Genomic DNA, 17,374 nt, shown 5'->3' on the forward strand with positions numbered 1-17,374 from the left:
CTGATGTCCTCAGAGATTTCTTTTGATCGTGGCATGACGTGTTTCCACACACCTGTATGGTGAAGACCAAACTCACAACATTTCTGATCTTTATATAGGGTGGGGCCTCCCAAACTCACCCCTGAAGATCTACCTAATTATTTAAACACCTCATTCTAATTATCCCCTTAACTGAGCTGATAAAACCAGGGGTTCACTTACTTTTTCACATACCCTGAATCTGAATTGCTCATTGTTTGACTAATTCATACATCATTTTGTTTCAAAAGACATGGCATTGGTTAATAAACACTATTGGATATTTAAGAAAGTGGTTTTGATTCAAGAAGGCTATCATGGTAAAACTATGTAATTTCCATAATTATCATTGAGATTCACAAACTTTTTCTCGGCACTGTATGTAACCAATTAATGCACTTACCTGTCACATGCGATTTCCGACAGTTTTCTGATACAAAGCCATTCTCTTCAATGTTGCAATTAGCTGAATATCCAAATTAGTCTTATAATGCCAAATGAGTCTAATATTGTTCAGTTACACAGCGCTTCCTCCAGTTTCACCTGATGAAAATGCAACCAAAACAAAGCGAACGAGACAAGCTAGGGTAAACAGTTTTAGATACTATGATGTATTTTTTTTTTTTTTTATCTGACCTTTACTTGCTTTTGTGCATTTTCATTTGCAAGTGAACTGTGACATTAGGGCCTTATCGAGCACTATATTCTGCAATTTTGAATACTGGCTTGGGTTTTAATTCTGGAAACTGTGTTGTTGATATTGGGTTTTTTTATCTTTTGGTTTTGCTAAATTACATTGCCTTTTACGTTTTACGTTGTTCTGTGCGTGGATAAATAACATTTAGATTTAATTTTGCTGTTAGGTTGTTAATGAGAAATTTCACATACTGCTACAATACTTATGGATTTAAAAGTATGTACTATATTACATTTAACGTGTCATCTCTCGTTTTGGCAAGTGATATTTTCAGAATCATATCGTTCTGAATTAAAATACTACTTCTGTTAAAATTATATTACTGTACCAACGAAGCCAATACAGTACATCTAAATGGAAGCATACTTATTTTAAAACACAGTCCTTTCAGCTATGTATTTTTAATAATGTATCTTTTTTGTGTTCCCTGAAAAATGGACAAACGTTGGAACGGGCCAAAATGAAATAATCAGATATGCGTCACACGGGTTTAAATATCACTGAAGTCAAAATTTTATAGGGTTAGATATATGAGTGCTGACTGTAGAACTGTTCTTTAAAACTCCAATCTTTGCTCACAGAAACAGGCCCACCCATCGCATTAAAGAATGGTGAGTAAATGGTTATTCTTAATATTATAGTGATTTGTTTATGTGCTTTTTTTTCAGTAAGCTGTACTGTTTATTATGTGGTCCATCAAGATAAAAAAATAAAATCAGATGGTCTGTGAACAAAAAATTTTGAGAACCATGCTCTTGTACCATCCCTAACTCCCGTCTGGTACTCTACAGAGTAGCCATTAAACTGTTCCTTTCAATACTCTACCTATACTCTAACGTTTTGTGATGGTGGTCCACTATGAAAGGAGCTATATAAAAATAAAGATTACTATTGTGGAATCATGAACTATATCATTAAGAAATACTGCATATAATATACATGGGATTTATCTCATCCATCAATACAAAAGCTATACATAAGAAAAATACAATGATTTAGTAACAAATAAAGAGAAGCCCTCATTGAAACAGAATTAATGTTTGTATTGATTTTACAATAAATAAGACACACAAATGATCTTATAATGCATCCAGTCAGTTCATGACCCCTAGCTTAAAGAATCATGAGCAGTCACTGAAAGTCATGAATATTTATTTCTTAAAAACATCTTCTGTAGCTGGCTTTCCACACTTTCAAGAAAATAAAGAAGCCTGTAAACCTTTCTTTTCTGGAGTGTTTAACCCCCACCCCCTCCCTGGCTGGCATGTAAACCTATTTAAACTCACCTCCCGACTAGCAAATAAACCTATTTTAATTACACATTTAATTGATTTTCAACAAATTACTCTGCAACAATACATTAATGGAGAATGATGGTTTATGACTCTAAGAGACCAGAATTACCATTTGTTTTTTTATTTAGTTGTCCTTTATTTAGTTGTCATGTAGCCTGCAGCTACAGCTCTGGATCGTGCAAGTATACTTTAAAGACAAACAACACAAAACAAACAGTGTTACGAGACAGACGAATACACAGAACACTCACGGTTGCTATTTCGCAATTGTACGGGCTCCTTCTAAGTTTGTTTGTTTACGAACCATCTGCAAAGGAACAGATCACTGAAGCTATGCCCCCCTATTTATACCCTCGCCCATGACCCCTAGGTTAACGAGCGCATCCGCTCCTCCAATCCTCGGATGCCACGCCGTCTACCGTTCGGGTCAGTAAGCTTGGGTGCCGTAACTCCGTCCCCTTCCTAAATGGCCGATTTCCACCTACCCTATGGAATAAATTGTCATGCCACTTGCTTAAGGTTACTCTGTTCCTTCTTTCTAGTGCCCTCACAGGTTGGGAAGGAGATCTAACACAAAGCGTCATTTGATCTCTGTCACAAGAACTGATAACGTCACTGTTTTATTTAATTCAGACAGTATTGTATCACAAGGAAATATTAAATAGGTTTCTTTAAAGGCCAGCTGATCTGACATAGCTGTCTTTTTGTTTTTAGTTTTTGAAGTAAAATTTAAAAAAAGGCTTTGTATGCTGTCTTTTTTTTCTGAATGATTTATATATAAGTCGTGCCGTGACAAAGTCTACTGTGGTAACACACTCTCTGAATTGAAAATGTAACGAGGTCATTCACCTGCAAAGTAAACATCAATCAAGCATTTTTATATACACAATACACAGAAATGCATTATGTTATTCATTCTACTCACTCATTTGAATATCATGATTAAGCCCAGTTTGTAAGGTTTTGAGTTTTGGATTGGATTTTTTTCATTATGACATTTTATTTGTAACAATAATAATTAATTCTAAATACGCATTTAAAATGTTAATTGTAGCCTACTATGATTTCTCAATAAATGAACTGTCTCTGCACAATTAGCAACATTGACATTTAGCAGAGTGAACAGCTGCATAAAAACAGCCAGAAATTACAGTTAACAGTTATGATTGTACTGCTGCAGAGAATATACAGGTCTTTGATTGGTTGATATTATCAACGGTCTGACCTTAGGAAAATGTTAGCATGCCCGTAATATAACGTAATGCACAGTAACCTATAAAATAGCTAAATAAAGCAATGGGCCACAAGATGGGTGTATGACATATTGATACAATTAATTTAGAGATTTGTGGCAACACACAGCAAAGATAACAGGCAGGACCCCCCCTCCCCTCTTCATCCTTCCCTCAATCTTCATTTCTCTGCTTTGGCACACGTTGGATGCCGATATGCCTGTGGAGCAGTGAAGAACACATATAACTGTATATGTAAACACACTATCACTGTCCATCATATCAATACAGTGATAAAGCACATAACTGATCCACCCATCCGATGTGTGCGGATGGGGGGGTGGGGGGGGGGGTGGGTTGGGGTTCTGTACTATTGTACGTTTTTACTATTGTACCCAACTCCAGAGTGGACTGTTACTCTGTAACTATTTGAGTCAGTGGTGCTGAATTACTGGAACTAGCGGTGCGCAGTTATTGGAACTAGCGCATCGCAATTATCGCGCAGATATTGATATATTCAGACGAATTAGGGCTTTCGCCCAATTCAAATTTGATTGCACTATGTGCATATTGATTGTCCACCTAGAATACTTTTGCATCACATATTTTTAATTACTGATGCATTACCATATGCTAATAGGACCGTATTAAAGGAACAGAAGGAAGGCAGTGTGCTGGACAGAGGTGAGTGCATGTTTCCACACTTGTCTGTCCGGCATGGGAATACGCTATAAATGCCATTATGATATGAATTAATAAAAAAGAAGAGGCTTATGTTTTTGTTGGAAATTGACTATGGTGATGCAGTATATAGGCTTGCATCACCATCAACTTTAGATCAACAGGACTCACTATATCATGCAGCATTGAGGTACATTACAAATACAAGATTTAATACTCATCATTGTATATTGTCCGATTTGGTAGACTGGACTTCTTTGGCTTTACGCAGGTTGAAGCACTGGTATATTCTGGTATATAATGTATGACAACCATTAAATGTATGACAACCATTAAATGTATTTATCTAAATGCTAGAAGTATCAGAAACAAAATTCTAGAACTTGAAGCTACTGCACTAACAGGTAACTATGATGTGATAGGTGTTACTGAAACTTGGTTGTCTGAGAGTGATGGGGACGAATATAATATTTGTGGGTATACACTGTATAGGAAAGACAGGCAGGACAGAAGAGGAGGAGGGGTAGCGCTATACATAAGAAGCAGTCTTGAAGCCCAGGTGTTAAACCTGGACAAAGAAAATAAAACCGAATCAATATGGGTCAGAATAACGGACAAAAATTCAAAGGGCATAATAACAGGAGCATGCTATAGACTGCCAGATTCAGACGGTGAGCAAAATAATCTGTTATACAATGACATTAGAAATGCATGTAGCAAAGGAGAAGCCATACTAATGGGGGATTTCAACTTCCCCCAAATAAAATGGGAAAACATGATGGGTAGCACGAAGGATGAAATAGAAATGGTGTAAATGACAAATGACTGCTTCCTAACACAATTTGTCAAGGCACCGACAAGAGGGGAGGCATGCCTTGATTTAGTCTTTTCAAATAACGAAGATAGAATAACTAAAACAGAGGTCAGAGAACCACTGGCAAACTCAGACCGCAACATGATCTCATTTGAAGTGTTTTTTAAAACCCCAAAAGTAATGGCTAAAGCTAAGGTTTACAATTTTAGAAAAGCAAACTATGAAGGTATGAAACAGAGACTAACAGAAGTAGATTGGAGTAAAATAGAGAAAACACCCACAGAAGAAGGATGGTTGTTCTTCAAAAATGTAGTACTAGAGGCGCAAAACAATTATATCCCTAAAGTAGACAAATCTAAATGTAAAACTAAATTGCCAAAATGGTTTAATAGATCAATTAAAATAAATATTCAGCGAAAAAAGGCACTTTACAGAGCATTAAAAAAGGACCAAAAAGAAAGTACGCAGAAAGAGTACACAGAACTGCAAACGCAAGTCAAAAAGGAAGTTAGAAAGGCCAAGAGAGAAATAGAAATGAACATTGCTAAGGGAGCTAAAACCAATTCCAAAATGTTTTTTCCAATATTACAACAGCAAGAGAACATTCAAAGAGGAGATTAAATGTTTAAGAGATACAAATGGCAAAATCGTAGATGAAGAAAAAAAAAAGCAAATATATTAAATGATTACTTTTCACAAGTTTTTACAAAGGAAGATACTGACAACATGCCCCACATGTCACCCAGTTCCTATCCAGTTTTAAATAACTTTAGCATAACTGAGGCAGAAGTGTTAAAGGAACTAGGAGCTCTTAAAATAAACAAATCCCCTGGGCCAGATGAGATCCTCCCAGTAGTACTCAAAGAAATGAAAGAAGTAATTTACAAACTGCTAACCAAGATCATGCAGCAGTCTCTTGACACAGGGGTGGTACCGACAGACTGGAAAATTGCAAACGTAATACCGATCCACAAAAAGGGAAACAAAACTGAACCAGGTAACTACAGACCAGTAAGCCTGACTTCTATTATATGCAAACTTATGGAAACTATAATAAGATCCAAAATGGAAAATTACCTATATGGTAACAGGGTCCTGGGAGACAGTCAACATGGTTTTAGGAAAGGGAGATCGTGTCTAACTAACTTGCTTGATTTTTTTGAGGATGCAACATCGATAATGGATAATTGCAAAGCATATGACATGGTTTATTTAGATTTCCAAAAAGCTTTTGACAAAGTCCCGCACAAAAGATTAATTCTCAAACTGAACGCAGTTGGGATTCAAGGAAACACATGTACATGGATTAGGGAGTGGTTAACATGTAGAAAACAGAAAGTACTGATTAGAGGAAAAACCTCAGAATGGAGTGTGGTAACCAGTGGTGTACCACAGGGATCAGTATTAGGTCCTCTGCTATTCCTAATCTACATTAATGATTTAGATTCTGGTATAGTAAGCAAACTTGTTAAATTTGCAGACGACACAAAAATAGGAGGAGTGGCAAACACTGTTGCAGCAGCAAAGGTCATTCAAAATGATCTAGACAAAATTCAGAACTGGGCAGACACATGGCAAATGACATTTAATAGAGAAAAGTGTAAGGTACTGCACGCAGGAAATAAAAATGTACATTATAAATATCATATGGGAGATACTGAAATTGGAGAAGGAATCTATGAAAAAGACCTAGGAGTTTTTGTTGACTCAGAAATGTCTTCATCTAGACAATGTGGGGAAGCTATAAAAAAGGCTAATAAGCTGCTTGGATACATTGTGAAAAGTGTTGAATTTAAATCAAGGGAAGTAATGTTAAAATTGTACAATGCACTAGTAAGACCTCATCTTGAATATTGTATGCAGTTCTGGTCACCTTGCTATAAAAAAGATATTGCTGCTCTAGAAAGAGTGCAAAGAAGAGCGACCAGAATTATTCCGGGCTTAAAAGGCATGTCATATGCAGACAGGCTAAAAGAATTGAATCTGTTCAGTCTTGAACAAAGAAGACTACGTGGCGACCTAATTCAAGCATTCAAAATTCTAAAAGGTATTGACAGTGTCGACCCAAGGAACTTTTTCAGCCTGAAAAAAGAAACAAGGAGCAGGGGTCACAAATGGAGATTAGACAAAGGGGCATTCAGAACAGAAAATAGGAGGCACTTTTTTACACAGAGAATTGTAAGGTTCTGGAATCAACTCCCCAGTAATGTTTTTGAAGCTGACACCCTGGGATCCTTCAAGAAGCTGCTTGATGAGATTCTGGGATCAATAAGCTACTAACAACCAAACGAGCAAGATAGGCTGAATGGCCTCCTCTTGTTTGTAAACTTTCTTATGTTCTTATGTTCTTATAATGCTATTCAATGTAAATTATATGAATATAATGAATTTAAATGAATACCTTATAGGTTCCCATAGTAACCATAGCCTCAGATCTCATTCTTTTTTGCATTTTAAAATCCCAAATGTGTGTACTGAGGCTGGTAAAGGATCCTTTGCTTATTATGCCCCATGGTCCTGGAATGAGTTCCAGTCCAAACTAAAGCTGCAGACCCAGATATCTTTATTGCAATTTAAGATTAAACTGCATGATTTCGTGACTGAGAGTTGTAATTGTTTTACATAGTTGACTACTTTTGTGTATTTTGATTATTGTTTTAAATGTGATTTGCCTGTGTCTTAATTGTATTTTATTGTGTACTTGTTCTTGTTGTCCGACTGACTTGCTTCTACCTGCTTGGCTAGGTCTCACTCGTAAAAGAGGTTTTAATGTCAATGTGACTACAAGGATAATAAATATATATATATATATAATATATATATATATATATATATATATATATATATATATATATATATATATATATATATATACAGTGTCTTGCAAAAGTATTCAGACCCCTGACCAATTCGTTCATATTACCTAATTACAAATGGTACATTGAAATGTCGTTCTGTTTGATATTTTGTTTTAAACACTGAAACTCAGATTCAATTATTGTAAGGTGACATTTGTTTTATGTTGGGAAATATTTTTAAGAAAAATAAAAAAACTGAAATATCTTGCTTGCATAAGTATTCAACCCCTGTGCTGTGGAAGCTCCCAGTTTGCACCGATGAAAGAAATTGCCCTAACGAGGACAAAATTATCTTACCATTGACCTCCACCTGTGAACCATTAAAGTTCCTGTCACATTTTCTGGATAAAAACCCCACTGTTGAAGGATCATTGGTAAGGCTGTGAATCTGAAGGTCAATGAAGACCAAAAAGTGCATAACACTGGCCTGTATGGGAGGGTGGCAAGAAAGAAGCTGTTACTCAAAAAGTACCATCTGAAAGCACATCTGGAGTTTGCCAGAAAGCATGAGAGTGACCCAGCTGCGATGTGAGAAAAGGTTTTGTGGTCAGATGAGACAAACATAGAGCTTTTTGGCCAAAATTCAAAGCGATATGTGTGGCGCAAACCTAACACTGCCCATGCCTCAAGACACACCATCCCTACAGTGAAGTATAGTGGTGGCACCATCATGCTGTGGGGTTGCTTCTCATCAGCAGAGACTGGGCATCTTGTTACAATTGAGGGAAGAATGGATGGAGCAAAATACAGGAAAATACTGCAAGAGAATCTGCTTCAGTCCTCTAAAAAACTGAAGCTTGGAAGGAAATTCACCTTTCAGCAGGACAATGATCCCAAGCACAAGGCCAAAGCAACACTGGAGTGGCTCAAGAACAAAAAGGTGAATGTCCTACAGTGGCCCAGTCAAAGTCCTGATCTCAATCCCATTGAGAATCTGTGGCACTATTTGAAAATTGCGGGCCACAAGCCAACCAACCTTAACCTGGAGCAAATCTGCCAAGAAGAATGGGCCAAAATCATTCCGACACTGTGTGCAAAGCTGGTACATACTTACCCAAAAGACTTAAAGCTGTTATTGCAGTGAAAGGTGGCTCTACCAAATATTAATGTGTGGGGGTTGAATACTTATGCAAGCAAGATATTTCAGTTTTTTATCTTTCTTAAAAATATTTCCCAACATAAAACCAATATCACCTTACAATAATTAATTTTGAGTGTTTAAAAATAAAATATCGAACAGAAGGAAATTTCAATGTAGCATTTGTAGTTCAGTAATATGAGAGAATTGGTCAGCGGTCTGAATACTTTTGCAAGGCACTGTGTGTGTATATATACAGCTCTGGAAAAAATTATGAGACCACTGCAAATTTTTCTTAAATCAGCATCTCTACATGTATGGCAGCCATTCCATTCCAGTGTCTGATGAATTCCAACACAGGCACATCTCATTCTACTGAATGAGGTACTGATTAGGGGATCACCTGAACCAAATCTTATTTAACGAGGAAAAGTATAAAAAACCACTCACTATCCTCTTGCAATAGGACCAGCTGGATGGCAGAACAGTGCTAGTAGTACCTCAAAAGTAATTGGAATCAAAAAAGAACTATTGACCATGCCCAAAGAGTTGAAAAGGAAAGTTTTGAGTAAGGAAAAGAAGGGTTCAATTCTGGCTTTACTGGCAAAGGGATACAGTGAGCGTCGGGTTGCTTCCATCCTTAAAATTTCAAAGACGGCGGTTCATAAGAACAAGGTCAAGAAGTACACATTGGGGACAACAAAGCTACAGACAGAGGGCGAAAACGACTCTCCACTGACCGGGATGACCGCCAACTCATTAAAATGTCACTCAGCAACCGTAGGATGACATCAAGTGACCTACAAAAAGAATGGCAAACGGCAGCTGGGGTGAAGTGCACGGTAAGGACGGCTCGAAACAGGCTCCTAGGGGCAGGGCTGAAGTCGTGCAAAGCTAGAAAAAAGCCCTTCATCAATGAGACGCAAAGAAGAGCCAGGCTGAGGTTTGCAAAAGACTATAAGGATTGGACCGTAGAGGACTGGAGTAAGGTCATCTTCACTGATGAGTCCAATTTTCAGCTTTGCCCAACACCTGGTCATCTAATGGTTAGACGGAGACCTGGAGAGGCCTACAACCCACAGTGTCTCGCACCCACTGTGAAATGTGGTGGAGGATCGTGATGATCTGGGGGTGCTTCAGCAAGGCTGGAATCGGGCAGATTTGTCTTTGTGAAGGACGCATGAATCAAGCCAAGTACAAGGTTGTCCTGGAGGAAAACTTGCTTCCTTCTGCTCTGAGAATGTTTCCCAACTCTGAGGATTGGTTTTTCCAGCAGGACAATGCTCCATGCCACACAGCCAGGTCAATCAAGGTGTGGATGGAGGACCACCAGATCAAGACCCTGTCATGGCCAGCCCAATCTCCAGACCTGAACCCCATTGAAAACCTCTGGAATGTGATCAAGAGGAAGGTGAATGGTCCCAAGCCATCAAACAAAGCCGAGCTGCTTGAATTTTTGCGCCAGGAGTGGCATAAAGTCACCCAACATCAACGTGAAAGACTGATGGAGAGCATGCCAAGATGCATGAAAGCTGTGCTTGAAAATCAGGGTTATTCCACCAGATATTGATTTCTGAACTCTTCCTAAGTTAAAACATTAGTATTGTGTTGTTTAAAAATTAATATGAACTTATTTTCTTTGCATTTTTCGAGGTCTGACAACACTGCGTCTTTTTTGTTATTTTGACCAGTTGTCATTTTCTGCAAATAAATGCTCTACATGACAATATTTTTATTTGGAATTTGGGATTAATGTTGTCAGTAGTTTATAGAATAAAACAAAAATGTTCATTTTACCCAAACACATACCTATAAATAGTAAAACCAGAGAAACTGATAATTTTGCAGTGGTCTCTTAATTTTTTCCAGATATATATATATATATATATATATATATATATATATATATATATATATATATATATATATATATATATATATATGACTGTGACTGTTGATCTACTAAAAAAAAAAAAAAAAAAAATAGGAAGATATTGCATAGTTGGCAACCAGTTTGGGGTCATACAAGTACTAGTATATTTGCAAAGGCTTTGTTGGGCACACAAGCCATCATCTTATATATTATAGATTATAAAATGATGACTCGTGTGTCTAGAAAAAAAAAACAGTTTTCTGAATAAGGTGTTTAGAAGGGCTAATATTCCTGTAGTATCCTAATACTAAGTGGGTATTTGGGATCACATTTTTGGAATACTGGTATCCAGAATACAGACCGATTCATTCGGAATACCCTGTTTATATGGCATGGAATAGCTATTCAAATTTCCCACTATTCCGAATACAGCTGCAATCCTACTAGAACAGGACAACTGGAACAGGTGCCCGGATAGCAATACGGGTGTAGTCAATTGCACCTATCACGTGCGACCTCATAAAAACTCTACATTATCTCCTCACTGTTTGCTCTGGTACTGGGGAATTTAATATGTTCCTCAGCACGTTGCAGCAACGTGGTTATTAACTGGTCGAGGTGGCGGACACGGCTGACTGGCTGATTCCCACTGTATCACCTGCTATCTTCTGGATGGTCCCGGTAGCCAGGATACACATACAGACAGACACTACCAATTGCTCAGACAAGGCATGACTACGCAGGTCAGGTCATCATGCAGCATGTGGCATAGATGAGTCGAGACAATACCTGGGCACGACTTGCTCATTGCTGAGGTCCTCATATGTGTGCCGAGGCCGGTACACCCTTTCAGCATATCTTCGCCTTCTTTCAAAACACAGCCATCTATTTACTTATGTCTAGTCGGTGTATGTTTAAATTCCATCATTGAATAATCAAGCAAATCAATAACTAAATGTAAACATTCAATTCACTATCTCACCTACAATCCTAATGACAAGATGGGTGCAGTTTTATAACTAGTCAATATGTACTTACTGATCACAACATGACAGACTGGATGGTCTATAAAAGCAATCTTCCCCTTCTTGCCCCTAAGACAAAAAATGCCTGTTCCCAGCTTGGCCATGACCCTCCTGACTGAGTCACCAACATTGCAGCCTCCAAAGGCAATGAAACTGCAAAAAAAAAAACAACTAAATCTTCTAACTCATAAATGTCAAGATAAAACAATATAGTCTCACACATTAAGAGAGAGGTGTGGGGAGGGAGGAAAATGAACAAAATCATTCTGGATTGGCATTGATTTGCTTCTAAAATAATAGGCTTTGGTTTTAGGCTTTAGAATAGATTCTATCTACTAGATTCTATCAGCTGAACCATTGCCTAAGGGCTGAAGAGTTAGCATTAAGCCAAAAGTATGGGTTGAGCAATGACTCATATAGGGGCAAAATTACAGGCACTATTACCACAGTAGGTAGATAAATAATTCACTGACCAGATTTCTTTTGTAGTCTTTGTCCAGCAGCTTGTCACCAAGACTGTCCATTTCTGCTACACTAGTCAGGAGATCTGGCCGGACTTCATCTTGAGCCCCAACATTGGTGCATACACCAACACCTGCAGAGATCAACTGCATCACAGCCCAGAGCTCCTGCTGTTCTTTGAGCATCATATCAAGCTGAACAAGTCTTGCATCTGGAAATCTGGGAAAGAGACAAATAGGCTACAATTTAAGTGAGTTGACATCCTAAACCAGGAAAAGGCAACAAAAAATAAATCAGCATAAAAAACAAATATTCATCATGTGCAAGAAGTGAGAGAGTTTCAGCTGACATGCACAAATTTAATGGTGACACAACTACTGCCAGCACCATTTATTAGACAATGGTAGAAAATGTAACATTTTGATGTAATATTTAGTAGATTGGCTATAAATATAGTAATCATGTACAACATTGTTTATGATGCACAATGTCATACACTGAACAAATCTTCACCTGGTGTTCTAGTTGGTTTCTGCCTTACACCTGCTGAGGTAGCCAGAGGCGACAATACGCTCTGGCTTCGATGTTTCTGGGTGTGACTTGTACTTGGTTCCTTATTTGCCCCTGTCAATCTGAAATAATTTGTGTTTTAGTTGTGAAACAACATAAGACATACTAACAGAGCTAGAATACTAATTCATTTAAAATTCATTATTCAAACATCTAGAAATAAGGGTAACATTAAAAATCACTGTTCCACTCTTTGATATCAAGATGACCAACCTGATCAAACTGAACAAACTTATCTAGTTAATATATTATTAAAAATGATTTAATTCAACATTCAAATTCATATGAAACTATAATGATGTGATATGACATGTGCAGCTACCATTCTTACTGCTCAAAACTGCTTGATCAACTTATGAAAGTGTTGCTGCCTGGAAAAAAGATGGCATAGGCAAGACAGGTGGCTCACACAGCCTCTTCAGTTGTTTTCAGACTGAAGGTTCTTCTTCATCTGTCAAATACAATGTGTTATTTATTTTTAATGATGAATGTAAATATTTTGCTGAATAGTTCTAGCTGGCTGTTGTTTGATGTCAATTCCAAATCAATGAAAGCCAGACACAAATTACTGACGGCTGTAAATGGATGAAGGCATTACAAATGAATGTGTTTGTTTATTGCTAAATGGTGCTTGATAAAAACCTGTTGTATGACTGACTGCTATCAGTGCATATGAACTTAGCAGCAGTGCCTTCATTGTCTGACTGCCAATACCTTAAGGGACTGCCAACCTGCCTTCACCCGCAATCATTTTCTGTATCAGTCTCAACAACTGATGTCTTCTTCGCCCTATTAGAGTATTTTAGAGCCTTATCATGTGTTTCTACAGAAAATAAATTTAGCAAAAAAAAAAATTACATCTATTAAGCACATGTTTCGAATTACCAAAATCACCACAATAATGGATGCATAATTTTTATCAATGCGTTTAGCCTTGGGTCAAAAATAACATTTGAATGTCATTTGAATACAGTTAGTTTCTGAGATCAATATGCAAAGTTTATTGCTCATTTGATAGATACCTAAAGCATGGTGACATTCATCACAGTTGCTCCAGCATTCATCCTATACTTTCATTACATTAGATACAGTAAGAAAATAGGCCAAACAGTACCTTTTTGATAGCAATTCATAATAAAAATACATAACATAGTACAAAACATCAACATTGATATTTTCAAAGTCATTATTAAAAGGAGAGGGGGGTACATAACTCTTGAAGCCAAGTATATATTTAAATTACTACATGCAAATTTACACACTGCTGAGTCTAAAAGTGTTATGAATTACCTATGTGCACAAATACCCTGATTGAGTACTATGACAGAGACAGAATGATTCTTGGTAAGGAAAATCTTCCTCCTGACCTGTGAGGACACAGTGTAAATGGAACAGAGTGCCCTGAACTGGATGGCTTGACAATTCATTCCCAGGGTTAGGTGGAAGTCGGCTATCTAGAAAGGGCGCACAGCTGTGGTAGATTAAGTCATCACTCCAGATGTAAAGCGATGTTGCAACCGTGAATTGGAAGAGAAACAGTTGCACTCTCTAACCAAGGGGGCGTGACTGAAAGTATAAAAGGCAATGTGGCTAGGTGATGTTCCTTTGTTTATGGTTAAGAGAACACTAAAGGACGAGTGGAACATTAAGACAGACTGATAAACAAATGGGAGGGGGAACATCAAAGAGACAAGACTGGGGTCTGGGGGGAGAATGGTGTTTGTTACCATCAGAGCAATCAAAGGTGTGACAGAGAGGGCGAGGTTACTCATCCAGGACAAAGGCTACTCCAGCCCCTCCTAATATACCAGGCATGTGGGCCTCAAGCGTGGGGCCAAAGCAACGACCCAACACTGGTGCATGCTTGGGAACAGGTCCGGTCTATTGGAGGTAAGGATGTTGACAGGGCTGGGTTGCTAGTATATCCGCACTTCATTATCAAGGGGCAATTATTATATAGGGTAAACTTTACCACAGGCACAGGACAGCCTGTAAAACAATTGATGATTCCTCTGACTTGTCAGCTCGAGGTCATGAGGCTGGTGCATGAAATCCCTTTTGTGGGGCACCTCCCAAGCTGACAATACAAGGGAACGTATATTGGCTCAATTTTTTTGGGTAGGGCGTCAGTTTGCCAGAGAGTAGCACTGGGTCGAGTGCGTCCTTTCTCTTTGGTCCCACTGGCCATTATTTCTACCCCCTTTGAACACACTGCAATGGACATAGTTAGCCCTTTGCTACCTTCTGATTCTGGGTATATATGTACATTAATGGTCATAGATTATGCAAGCCTGACAAGAGCTGAATAAATATATATGTACACACACTGTGAGAGAGAGAGAGAGAGAGAGAGAGAGAGAGAGAGAGAGAGAGAGAGAGAGAGAGAGAGAGAGGTTTACAAACAAATAAACTTTTTCAAGTAACAAAATAGCAAAGATACAAACACAATAATATGTAGTATGAGGGCAAAATCTGCATATCTGATTTGAACAATGTCATGCATTGTTTTTTCTAGTTATTGTAATATACAGCATGCCTATTTTAAAAGTCATGTAATATTGCCATGAATATAGCAGTTCCATCTTCATTGTCAATCTTCATGGCTTTCCTTTCCGTGTGTCTTGTGGAAAACATACGCATGTGTGTGTTTCTCTCCTGTACTTTATATACTCCAATTACATGAGAGTCACATGGTGGCATAAACAGCGATTGGCTCCTTGGTATACTATACAGTACAGCACTTTTTCCCCATGCTTATCTTGCTGGTTCAGTTTGGCAACTACTTCACAGCACAAATTGTTCAAAGAACATTTCAACTCTGACAGTCTGCTGCTTATTTTATCAATCTGACAGGTTGAAAGTTTTATGTCTCTTTTCCCTCTCATCCATATATCAGGATTAACCTTTTTTTTTAAAATATATTTTTATTATCAGCTTTTAATTTAGAACAGAAAACAATGTTAAACATATGGAATTATACATAAGTAAGGATTAAATCATAAATAAATATATAATTACATTCAATAACTCATAATAAGATGATACAACAATACTCCTTGAGGAAAAGAAAGAATAAATAAAATAAGTAAATAATAATAATTTAAAAAAGATAATAACAAATCAAAAAGGGAACATATACACACAGGGATATGCTGACCTATGTCGAAGTTTGGATATGTAAGTTCTCAAAGTACTCCATGAAGGTTAACCACACCTTGTGAAACTTGTCTTTGGAAACTCTTAATGTTAACTTAATTTTCTCCAATTTAAGATGTTGCATAACCTCCCTGATCCACTGTGTGAGAGAGGGTGGGGCAGCTTGCTTCCAATTCAAAAGTATCAGGCACCTCGCAAGTAGGGACGAAAAAGCTATGGCATCAGACTGGGTTTTTTGTAGAGCTGTTTCTGCTGGTAGAACTCCAAATATTGCAATAAGTGGGTGGCAATCAATACTTAAATGGAAAATGTGGGATAATGATTAAAAAATAGAGGTCCAAAATGTAGCCATTCTGGTACAGGAACAGAACATGTGGATTAAAGAGGCAGGAGTCTGTTTGCATCCATTACATGCTGGGCCAGTATCTGGATATGTCTAGCACACGGGGAAGAAGTCTGTACACAAGGTAGAACAGACTCCCACTGGTCATCTGAAAAAGTGATGCTCAGATCCTGCTCCCAGAGTGTCTTCAATATTGCTAATGACTGAGGACTCAAGTCAGAAATAATGTTGTAGATTTTAGATATGAAACCTCTACTATTGGGATTCAGCTCCAGCAAACTAAATTGAGACCAGAGTTTAAGACTATAGGATTAGAGCTAAACTGATTTATACATACCGGGATGGAAGAGCAAGCTAAGGCAGATAAGGAGGATGATCGACAGGAGGAGGCTTCCAGATCCACCCAGACTGGCCTTCTGTTATCCGAATTGTTGTGTTCTGTCCAATAAGTGATTTTATGAATATTGGCTGACCAATAATAAAATAGAAAATTTGGTAAAGCCATACCACCCAAATGTTTCAGTCTTTGAATAAAAACTTTTAGAATACGAGGAACTTTACTTCCACATAAAAATGAAGTGATAATTTTGTCGAGCAAGTTGAAGAAACTTTTGGTAATGAAAATTGGGATATTCTGGAAAAGATACAGCAATCTGGGCAGCACACTCATTTTAATCTGGTTAATGCACCCAGCAAGTGACAGGGGTAGAGCAGACAAACGGGCAAAATCGTGTTGACTGCGTTCAAGCAGTGGTGTGAAATAAGCCTTAAAGAGGGAAAATGCAGGTGTGACTGATATTCCTAAGTATTTGAAACTACCAGACACCTTCTTAAAGGGGCAGAGTGTAGAGGGTAGGTGCAAGGCCGATGTATTAGTAGGGAATAGTTCACTTGTGTGTAAGTTTAGTTTGTAACCAGAGAATGTCCCAAATTGGTCCAAAATTGACAAAACATGTGGAAGGGAAGAGACTGGGTTGGTAATATATAGGAGGAGGTCATTTGCATACAAAGATACTGCCCGTATGATTCCTTCAAATCCTTGAGAGTGATGCAGAGAGATAGACAGATGTTCAATAGCAACAGCAAACAGCAATGGGACAAGAGGGCAGCCTTGTCTTGTCCCCCGATGGAGTGGGAAATACTCTGTGTATTATTAGTTCAGACAATCATTAATGTACAGTCGTCACCAATTACACTGTACAGGGTTATTTAAATCAAGTCTAATACAGTATCCTCCACTTACACTGTACAGGGTTATTTAAATCAAGTCTA

Source organism: Polyodon spathula, chromosome 4, assembly GCF_017654505.1.
Source record: "Polyodon spathula isolate WHYD16114869_AA chromosome 4, ASM1765450v1, whole genome shotgun sequence".
In the NCBI taxonomy this organism is placed as follows: domain Eukaryota; kingdom Metazoa; phylum Chordata; class Actinopteri; order Acipenseriformes; family Polyodontidae; genus Polyodon; species Polyodon spathula.